Below are 9,905 nucleotides of genomic sequence, written 5' to 3'. Positions count from 1 at the left end.
CTGGACAGCGAGGCTGCCTGGCCCTCGGTCCTCCCCCAGGCCAGCCCTCCAAGCCCAGGGCCCAAGTGACCCCGGAAGCGAGACTGGGGGCCAGAGAGGACGGGTTTGCGGTTCCCTTTTCTACACACACCCCCCACCTGGAGACAGATGCACACACCCACGTGCCTGGCACCTGCCTCGGGACATTCACACGCATGTGCGTAGTACAGAGAACGAGCCCACAGCAGCCCGCCGGCTGGGGAAACAGCTGATAGAGTTAATAACGCTCACCTCTAGTATCTGTGTGACCTGAAGCTAACCACTCACCCTGTCTGCACCTCGTGTCCCCTTCCGTAAGCAAGACTCAAACTGGGAAAGAAAAGCAGCGCTGCCCCTCGGGAGCTGGCCTGGAGAGTGACAGCAGGGCCGGGGTTCTGCTAGGAATTGACTGACACAGGTAAAAGCTGACGTCCTGTTGAACGTAAACAATGTTACAGATCACCAACGTCAGAAAAGGCGCTCTGTGACTCATGAATCAAGACCAAGACAAGACCACTCTGTAACGATGTCTGAACATAAAACGTGAACACTTCCAAGCCACGCAGATATCGAAGCATCCTGTCCCGGCTCATGCAGTGGCTGCTGCTTCTTTCCCACGTAACAGCTTAGCCCAGCTCTGCCTTCTCTACAGGGCAGACTTAACAAGATCCCAACCTTATAATTACTCCCACTACTTCACAGTAGCCAAACTAGAGACAAACCCCACTTCTGTGAACTCAAAATCACCCAACACAAGCCCAAGTCCTATAAAAAGCCCTTTCTAACACCCTCTTCTGAGGCACCCCGGTTCCCTAGGGTGTGCATTCCATCACTGCAATGAGTAATGAATCCACTTGTTTAACTACAGGTGGTCTTAGGCTGGGAGACATGGACAGAAAATTACTTATTTGTATATACTCATAAAATGAGGTCTCAGGTCCTTAAGTTTATAAGTGCCAAACAACTAAAATCTGAAACAAAATTACAAATGAAATACTAAGACATTACACAACGTTGTTGTTGTTGTTACTATTATTATTATACCCAGGCACTGTTATATGTAATGTCCCTGCTTTACTCCTTCAATTCTCACAACTTCCCTGTGAAATGCATTTTTGTTCATTTAGGATTAGGTTTGACTTTATGTAACAGAAAAGGCAAATAACAGATTTGCAAAAAGAAAGTGGCGTGGGTAACAGCATTTGCTACATAACAAACTACCTCACAACTTAGTGGCTTAAAGTAACTACTGCTATGCTCATGGCTCTCTGGGTTAGGAGTTGGACTGGGCTCAGTGGGGAGGGCTTGTCTCCAAGTCCATCATCTTTCGCAGTCAGCTGTGGGCAAAGGCTTCGGGCAAGGGTAGTGGAGGTAACTGGGCCACAGGGTCACCTCCTCCTGCAGGCAAACCGGCGCTGGCTCACGTGGTGGGCTCAGCGTACCGAGTACAGCAAGCCCCATGCACAAGCCCTTTCCAACTTCGGCCTTTTCCCATTGGCCAAAGCAAGTGGGATGGCCCAGCCCAGATTCCAGGGATGAAGAAAGAGATTCTTGATGAGAGAAGCTGCAAAGTCACGTTGCAAAGGGATGAGTACACGGGATGGGAAGAATTGAAGACCTTAGCTGCAAGATATCTACCCCGGTTTTTCTCTCAAGTTAAGAAATCTGGGGAGCCAACTGAATGAGTTCCCAATGACCAAAGGTGGAACAATTTGAGGGGGAAAAAATTCAGTTGTACTGGATTATAACCCAAAGAATAAAATAAAGAGCCATGAGTCCATACTAATATTAGTAAATAAATAAATAAGATTAATTTCCCATGCAGAAGAATTCCCAATCATTTATGTAGATGCTCCACCCTAAGAAGGAACATAACTCCCCACTCCTTAGTGTGGGCAGTGCATAATAATCGATTCCAAAGAGCACAGCATGGAAAGGGAGAAAAAAGAAGGAACCTTATAGTGGAGAAACTGATAGTGATCAAAGTTTACATCCATGCCAATAAGTCATGTAGATAGTATCTACCCTCCACAGAATGGGAGGGGAATGACACTTGACCTGTGTAATGGTCTCCCCAAACACAGTATCCTGGTATGATCATAAGAAAAGCATCAGAGAGCCTGGCCCGTGTGGCCCAGTGGACTGAGCATCGCCATCTCATGGACTGAGGGTCCCAGTTTGATTCCCAGTCAGGGAACATGCCGGGGCTTGATCCCCAGTAGAGGGTGTGCAGGAGGCAGCTGATGGGTGTTTCTAGTTCTCTTTCCCTCTCTCTCTAAAAAAATCAATGAAAACATATTTAAAAAGAAAATCGTTAGACAAAGCCAATGGAAGGACAATTTATAAAATACCTAACAAGGTGGTCAAAAACCAGAGAATCTGAGAAGCTGGCCCAGCCAAGAGGAGCCTAAGGAGACATGACCACTGAATGTGATGTGGCATCCCGGATGGAATTCTAGAGCAGAAATGAAGCATTCAAGGAAAACAGGAAATCTGAATGAAATAGGGACTTTCTAGAGAGGAATAACATAACAATATTGATTCATTAATTGTGATCAACACACCATACTAATCTAAGTTGTTAATAATATGAGAAACTGGGTATGGGGTATATAGGAACTCTCTGTACTATTTTGGCAATAATTCTGTAAATCTAGAACTGTTCTAAAATTTAAAGTGTTGTTTGTTTGTTTGTTTGTTTGTTTTTAATCCAGAAAGGTCAATCCAGGCCAGGGCTAATGAAATCTCCATGGAGTCATCAACATCTTAGGTTCCTTCTAGCCTCACGTTGCTTCATCTTACTATGTGGCTTCATCATCAAGGTCACTTCTTGATCCAAGATGCCTGCTGGGGCACCAGCCTTCATGAGTGAGTCCTACGTAGGAAGACAGGCGAATTAGCGTTCCTTCCAGCTGCATCAGCATCTTCTAAGGATATTTTCCAGAAACTTCACCTTACAACTTCCACTCATTGGCCACCAGTAGCTGCAAGAAAGACAGAGAATGTTTGTTTGTTTACCTGAGCAAATCACCACCCAGGAATAAAATGAGGATTTGCTCCAAAAAGTAAAAGGAGAGAAAGAAATTGCATAGGCAACTAGCAGTCTTTCAGGTGCTATTCAAACTCCACTTTAGAGATGAGAAAAACTGAGGCTCAGAGAGACTGAGTGGCTTGCCCATAGTCTGAGGACCAGGCAAGAAGGAAGATGGATCTGAACTCAGAAATCATGACTCTCAAGCCTACAGCCTTAACGACTACAGTATGCTGCCATAGCACCAATGGAACAACATGAATTTAGTGATAATACGCAATGTTGCTTTGCTAAACCTGAAGAGTCACTAGCAGTTGGGACATTCAACTGTGCTGCCATTTCTTTTGTGTTTGTCACACACTCTCACCCAACTCTGTTCTGATGAATTTTTCTCCCACCATTGGGCTCTATTTCACCCACAGGGAAAGTTGCTTCCCACCCTCTACTTCTGCATCGCTTGGACTTTACTTAGCAAGAATTCATCTTTAGATATGAAAGCCACCTCTGCCCTTTTCTCACCACCCAGAGATGGGTACAGTGATGAGCACAATGGTCAAGAGCACAGGCTCTGGAATCAGCCTGGGTTCAGATCTTGGCCACACCTCTTACTCACTGTTGGCGTTGTTGCAAGTTAGTTAATCTCTCTGTGCCTCAATTTCCTGATCTGTGAATGGGTTGATACTAGCACTTTCTATCTTCTTATAGCACTGTTGTGAGGAGTAATGGAATAATACACAAAAAGAGCAAAGCACGGTGCCTGGCTTCATAGTTAGCTGTCAATAAGTGTTATTCTTCAGGGCCAATGTGATCCCTAGTCAAAATATAAGTTCAGGTAAGATGCACCTGGGGTCATGCAGATGATTCATAATATGGTTGAGTTACTTGCTTGAAGTTATCATCAAAATGAAAGCAAACAATTTTAAAATTCTTATGCAGAATTTTATGAACCACCCTCCCTGATTCATCCCCAGATATAGGTTTAAGAAACCCTGATTTAGAGCAAAAAGCACAGGCTTTTCAGATCTGGCTCAGACTCCAATTCTGCTGTGAAATTGTAGTGTGACCTTGGACAAGTCCCTAGCCCTCTCTGGGCTCAATTTACTCAAGCCCAAAAGTGACTTTGATACTATTACTGGGCCAAACATGCCAATTGGTTGGGAAAGGAATTTGTGATCTGTGAAGAGCTTGGGGACTTCGGGTTTATCTGGGGTAAAGGCCCTGCTACTAACTGGAGATGAGCTTCCTACTCCAGGAACTGCCCCGTGGGGCTGGGCTGTGGAGGACCGCAGCTCTCCAGAGCCCGTCCTCGACCTGCGGTGTGGCTTTAAGTAAATCCCTTCCTCAGGTCCTCAGTTTCCCTATCTACTCATTGAGGACTCACTAGTTCCATCCAATTGGATCACACAGAGAGGCTCAGTAACTTGCTCAAGGTCACACAGCCAATAGGTCATAGAGAACCAGATTCGAGTCCAATGTTCTTTCTGCACAGAGGCACCCCAAGCTGCCTGCACAGACCAGAGGGGTCACTGCTCCATCCTATAGTCTGCCCTCAACCCCCAATAATGCTCTGCCCTCCCAATCATCACATTGACCAAGGGAAGTTGGGTGGCAGACACCAGGAAGTTACTAACCACGAAGCCGTCAGTGGATTTATGGGAAGTGGTTCCTGGGAAGGGAGAAGAACAAACCCTCAGCATGAGTACTCCTCAAGGGTCTCTGGGGGCTCAGCGGCAGAGCCTGTGGCTGTCCTCTCTGGGAGAGGACAGGGATGACGCATCTCCAACAACCCTCTGCCTGTGTGGCCTCCATTCAAGTTTCAAATTCCCAGGAGAGACTCTTACCTGCCCAGCCTGCAGTCAGATGTCTGTTAACACCAGGGAATCAGCTGTGGTCAGAGAACAGTGTGCATAAATCGAACATGGCAGTAGGGACATCGCAGTGGCGCCCACCCAGTTTGTGTCTGACACGCATTCCCACCTCCGGCCATTTGCACACGCTCATCCCTGTAGAGAACAACAGGAGGTAGTTCTTAGACCTAGGAACAGAAATAAATGCTTATTTTTGTTTTCCAAAACCTGCCTGCAGCTTTCCTGCTTATACACACAGCATTACTTGGGGCAGGGTTTAGATGGGTGCAGAGCCAGAGAGTTGAGGAAAGAGAACTAACTTTGTTTTCCAGAAACGTATGCAGGAACAAAAATGTTCCCAACCCAGAAACATTTGTCTCTGAGGAAACCAAACTTCCCTCACCCTGGGAGGCTCTGCCCTGTTGCCCTTTCCGGCAGGCATGAGCTAACCCACACACGCAGGATGATGATAATGATGATACAGCTAGTTGACATTCTTTGAGGCGCTCAGCTGGCTATCTGGCCTGCATCTCTCATGCAATGATAGGTATCATCAACAGCCCTATTTTGCAGGTGAGAAAACAGGGGCTCAGAGAGCTTAAGTGATTTATCCAAGGTCACTCAGTTAGTAGGAAACGGAGCTAGAATTTGAACTCTAAGATGGTCAATCATTAGTGCCCCCAAACAGATCTAGGATACAAAACCATTTAGCAGATGGGGAAAACAAGACCATAAGAAGGAAGAAGTTGGCCCTGGCCGGTTTGGCTCAGCGGTTAGAGCATTGGCCTGTGGTCCAGAGAGACCCGGGTTCGGTTCCCTCTAGGGGCACGTACCTCAGTTGTAGTTTGTCCCCGGCCCTGGTTGGGTCGTGCGGGTGGCAACCATTCGATGTGTCCCTTTCACGTCGATGTTTCTCTCTCTCTCTCTCTCCCTCCCACTCTATCTGAACAAAATATCAAAAAATGTCCTCCGGTGAGGATAAAACAAAAAAGAAAGAAGTTGGAGACGCGCATTTGTGCATTAACAGAGCTTCTGTCCAGAGTTTCATGCACCTTAGCTCATCCGCTGCCTGAAGGAAAGCATCCCTGCTCCTGTTTCACAGATGTGGACACTGCAGCTCAGCAATGGGAAGTCCCTCACCAGAGTTCTACAGCTGATGAGTGGCAGGGCTGGGAAGCTAGCCAGGGCCCCTCTGACCTGAGCCTGTGTTTTTGTCCCTCTCCCCTGAGTTCCCAGATTCAGTCAGGACTGACTGCTACACCCCTGGATCATGCTCTACTGTGGGTAAGGGCTCTACCTCCTGGCCACCTGGGGAGCCTGTGGGGAGCCTGCCCGAGCTTGCTCCCACAGGAGATGAGGGTATTCTGTGGGTGGCCCAGTGCCCCCACAGAGGAGGGGTTAGCAGAGAGGCTGGTACTGCAGCCTCTGAGGAGGTGAGAGGCTGGGCCTGGCAGAGCCTCCAGGGCGGGGCAGCTTCCGCCTGACACCACCTCCCTGCAGGATCCAGGGTTCGAGTCCCATTGGCTCTCTGGGCTATAGTTTCCCCTTCCGTACATAAGGAGGTTGGGTTCAGTGGTTGCTGAGGACCCTCTGAGCTCTGACATTGTAGGACTCTAGGATGCTGAGTGAAAAATGATCACAAACTGAAAACAACAATCTCACAGTTTCTATGGATGAGGAGTCTGGGCACAGCGTCTCTGGGTTCTCTGCTCAAGGTCTTACCAGGCTGAGATCCATCTGTGGCCGGGCCGTGCTCCTCTGTGGAGGCTCAGGGCTGTGTGGGTAGTCAGCACAGCTCAGTTCCTGTGGCTGCCAGTCTGAGGGGCCTATTCCCTGCTGGCAGTTGGCTGGAGGTCACCCTCAACTCCTCGAAGCCACCTATTTCCCTCACCGCCCACATCAATGCCTCCCCTGCAGGCTTCACCTTCAGAGTAGATCCAGAAGCTGACACTCACCTTCCACCACCTCCACTCCAGTCCCGTTCTCTCCTCTCCTGCCAGGACTGTTGCAGTAGCCTCCTCACTGACGCTGCTTCCTCCCAGGCTGCCTGCAGCCCATTCTACACTTGGCAGCCTGGGGCGGGGGCGGTGGGGGGGTTAAAATACAAGTCTGATCCTGTCCCACCTTTGCTCAGAACCCTCCCTGGGTTCTCGGAGTAAAAGCCAATGTCCTTGCCACGTCCAGCCCTGTTACGCACTGACCACACCTCCTAGCCCCCCCCCCCACTCCTCTCCCACCACACTGGTGTCCACGCTGCTCCTCAAACACACCAGGCACAGCCCCTCACCTCAGGTCACCCTGCAATCGAAGGCTCCACAGGCCCGTTCGGCTCCTTCCAGCCTCTGCTGAAACGTCACCTGGTTGGTGAGAGCGGCCCTGACTGTCTATTGACAAGCACAATCCCCACCTCTAGTTAAGTTCAACAGATACTTACCACGAGGCCCAGCCATTCCACTCCTGGGCATTTACCCAAGAGGAATGAAATGTGCACACAAGGAGTTGTACACGAATGTTCACAGTAGCTTTATTTGTAATAACCAAAAAGTAGAGCAGCCCAGATGTCCATCAACAGGCTGAGGACAAACAAGAGCGGGACATCCATACTGTGGAACACTGTCCAGCAATACAAAGGAACCAGCACAGCAACGCGGATGAGTCGCAGTGTATTGTGCTGAGAGAAAGAAGCCAGATTCCACTTGCACCAACCTCAGATAAAGACAAATCCAATTGACAGTGAGGAAAACTGGCCAGTTTCCAGATGGGATGTAGGTGGGCGGCAGGGACGGTCTGCTAGGGGGCCTGAAGGAACTTTACAGGTTGATAGAAATAGTCTATAACTTGTCTGAGGTGGTGGATACACAGATGTATACAACTGTCGGAACTCACGAACTCACTACATTGTATATCTAAAATGGGTCGACTTGATCGTTTATCAATTATACCGCAATAAAAAGGGAAAAAACAAAAACAACTAGAGTCCCCCTGCCTCCCTTCCTTGCTTCATTTCTCTCCACAGCATTTCCAACCTCTGATAGGTATTGCCTATCTCTCCACTCAGTGTTCACTCCTCAAGAGCAGGGGGTTTTATTTGTTTTGCTATCTGCGGTAACTTCAGGGCATAGAAGAGTATTTGGCACATAGCAGGTGCTTCGTGAATACTGGCTGGATGGCTGGATGGCTGGATGGATTCAGACCCTGTAAGTGCAGAGCCAGTTGATGAGATGGCTGTTTTGAAGTGTCCATACACCCACCTGGAGGTTGCAAGACAAACACCGGACCAGCAGGGCCTGTGAGACTGTGGAAAGTGCCAGCCTCCCATCAGGGCTGTGTCATCACTTAGGCATTCGGACAATGCCATTCCTGGGGCTGTGTCATGCCCACCACCAACCTTGGCAGGGGGCCCAACCCGAAACCTGATGTCCATTGGCTGGAGTTTCCTGTGGGTGCTGTGCGTGTGGAAACCAAAACACCACCGTAGAGGGTGGAGCCACAAAACCAAGTTGGACAGGGCCTAGAATGTGGTCTGTGGTTGCCCTAGGGTGGGGGAGGGGAGGGAGCCAACTGGGTCAGCAGGCCTGGTGTCTGTCTGTTTCCCGTTTCTTGCTATCTGCTTTATTCTACTTTTTTTCCCTGCATAGTTAATCCATTCACATGGTTTAAAATTCAAAAGGTACAAAAAAGTAAGAAGTTCCCCCACGGCAGCCCGGGTGTAAGTCCTCCAGGCAGACTTGATGCGGGTAGGAGAGCGTATGGACACGCACCCGGGTTCCGCACACAGCGCACCGTGCGTGCCGTTCCCCACTTGCTTTGCTCACTGGACCGGGTATCGCGCCGCTCCAGTCACGCGCACACGGGGCACCTTTGCTGGCTGCGTGGAATTCCACTGTTCGGCTGGGCCCTGCTGATTTAACCACTTCTCGTGGATGGACATTTACAGCTGTTGGCTCTTACAAACAACGTGTAATAAATAACATTTTACCCTTTGAAAGGGGGTATTTTACACGGAAACAGTTACTTTCCTACATTTAAACAGTGTGAATCACCTACTAAACGTTTTTAGATCTTGATTCTTATGAGAACTTGGAACTTCGGCCCCACTGAGCCCACGTTCCTGGAGGGCGGTGGGTGGCAGGACTGAGGCCTCTGCCCCTTAGCCAGGAAGGCCCTCTGTATTTACCATGGCTGCACCCCTTTTTACCAAGGGGAACAGAGACAAGGAGCAAGGCACCTGCCTGAATAAATGGCACAGGGTCTCAAGGAGCCCAGAAGGGTGAGTGCTGGGGACTGGGCCACCCCCAAACTCATCTCCCTCCACACCTCTGCCGGCCCTGATGGTGTGACCTTGGGCATGTGGCTTCACCTGTCTGAGACTCCCTTAGCACCCACTTCACAATGGACCCACTCCCAGAAAGGAACTCCCATAGGAGCACTTGGCTCTGTGCTGGGCACATAGTAGGCAACTAAATAAAAATTTAAAACCTAGTCACTGCTAAGGTTAGACCTGATAATGTCCAGGATTAAGGGATTTGCCCTATTGTCAGACACTGAGGTAGGGCACAATGGGAACCCAACAGTCCACCCAGTTAGGAAGTAGCAAAGTGGGATTCGAACCCAGGCAGCCTGGCTCCAGGTACTATTTTTTTTTTTTTTTTTTAATCCTCAACCGAGGACATTTTTCCATTTTTTGTACAGATAGAGTGGGAGGGAGAGAGAGGAAGGGAGAGAGAGCGAGAAACATCGACGTGAAGGTACACATCGAGTGGCTGCCACCCACACGACCAACCGGGGCCGGGGACAAACTGCAACCGAGGTACATGCCCTTAGCGGGAACCGAACCCGGGTCTCTCCGGACCGCAGGCTGACGCTCTAACCGCTGAGCCAAACTGGTCAGGGCTCCAGGTACTATTAATCGCTACACCCTATCAGGGACCAGACTAGTGGTGGGTGCGGGGGGTATTGGTAGTGAGGTCATGCCACCCTACACACACACACACACACACACACACACA

Source organism: Molossus molossus, unplaced genomic scaffold, assembly GCF_014108415.1.
Source record: "Molossus molossus isolate mMolMol1 unplaced genomic scaffold, mMolMol1.p scaffold_m16_p_6, whole genome shotgun sequence".
NCBI lineage: Eukaryota > Metazoa > Chordata > Mammalia > Chiroptera > Molossidae > Molossus > Molossus molossus.
Note: the sequence above shows the minus strand (reverse complement) of the source record.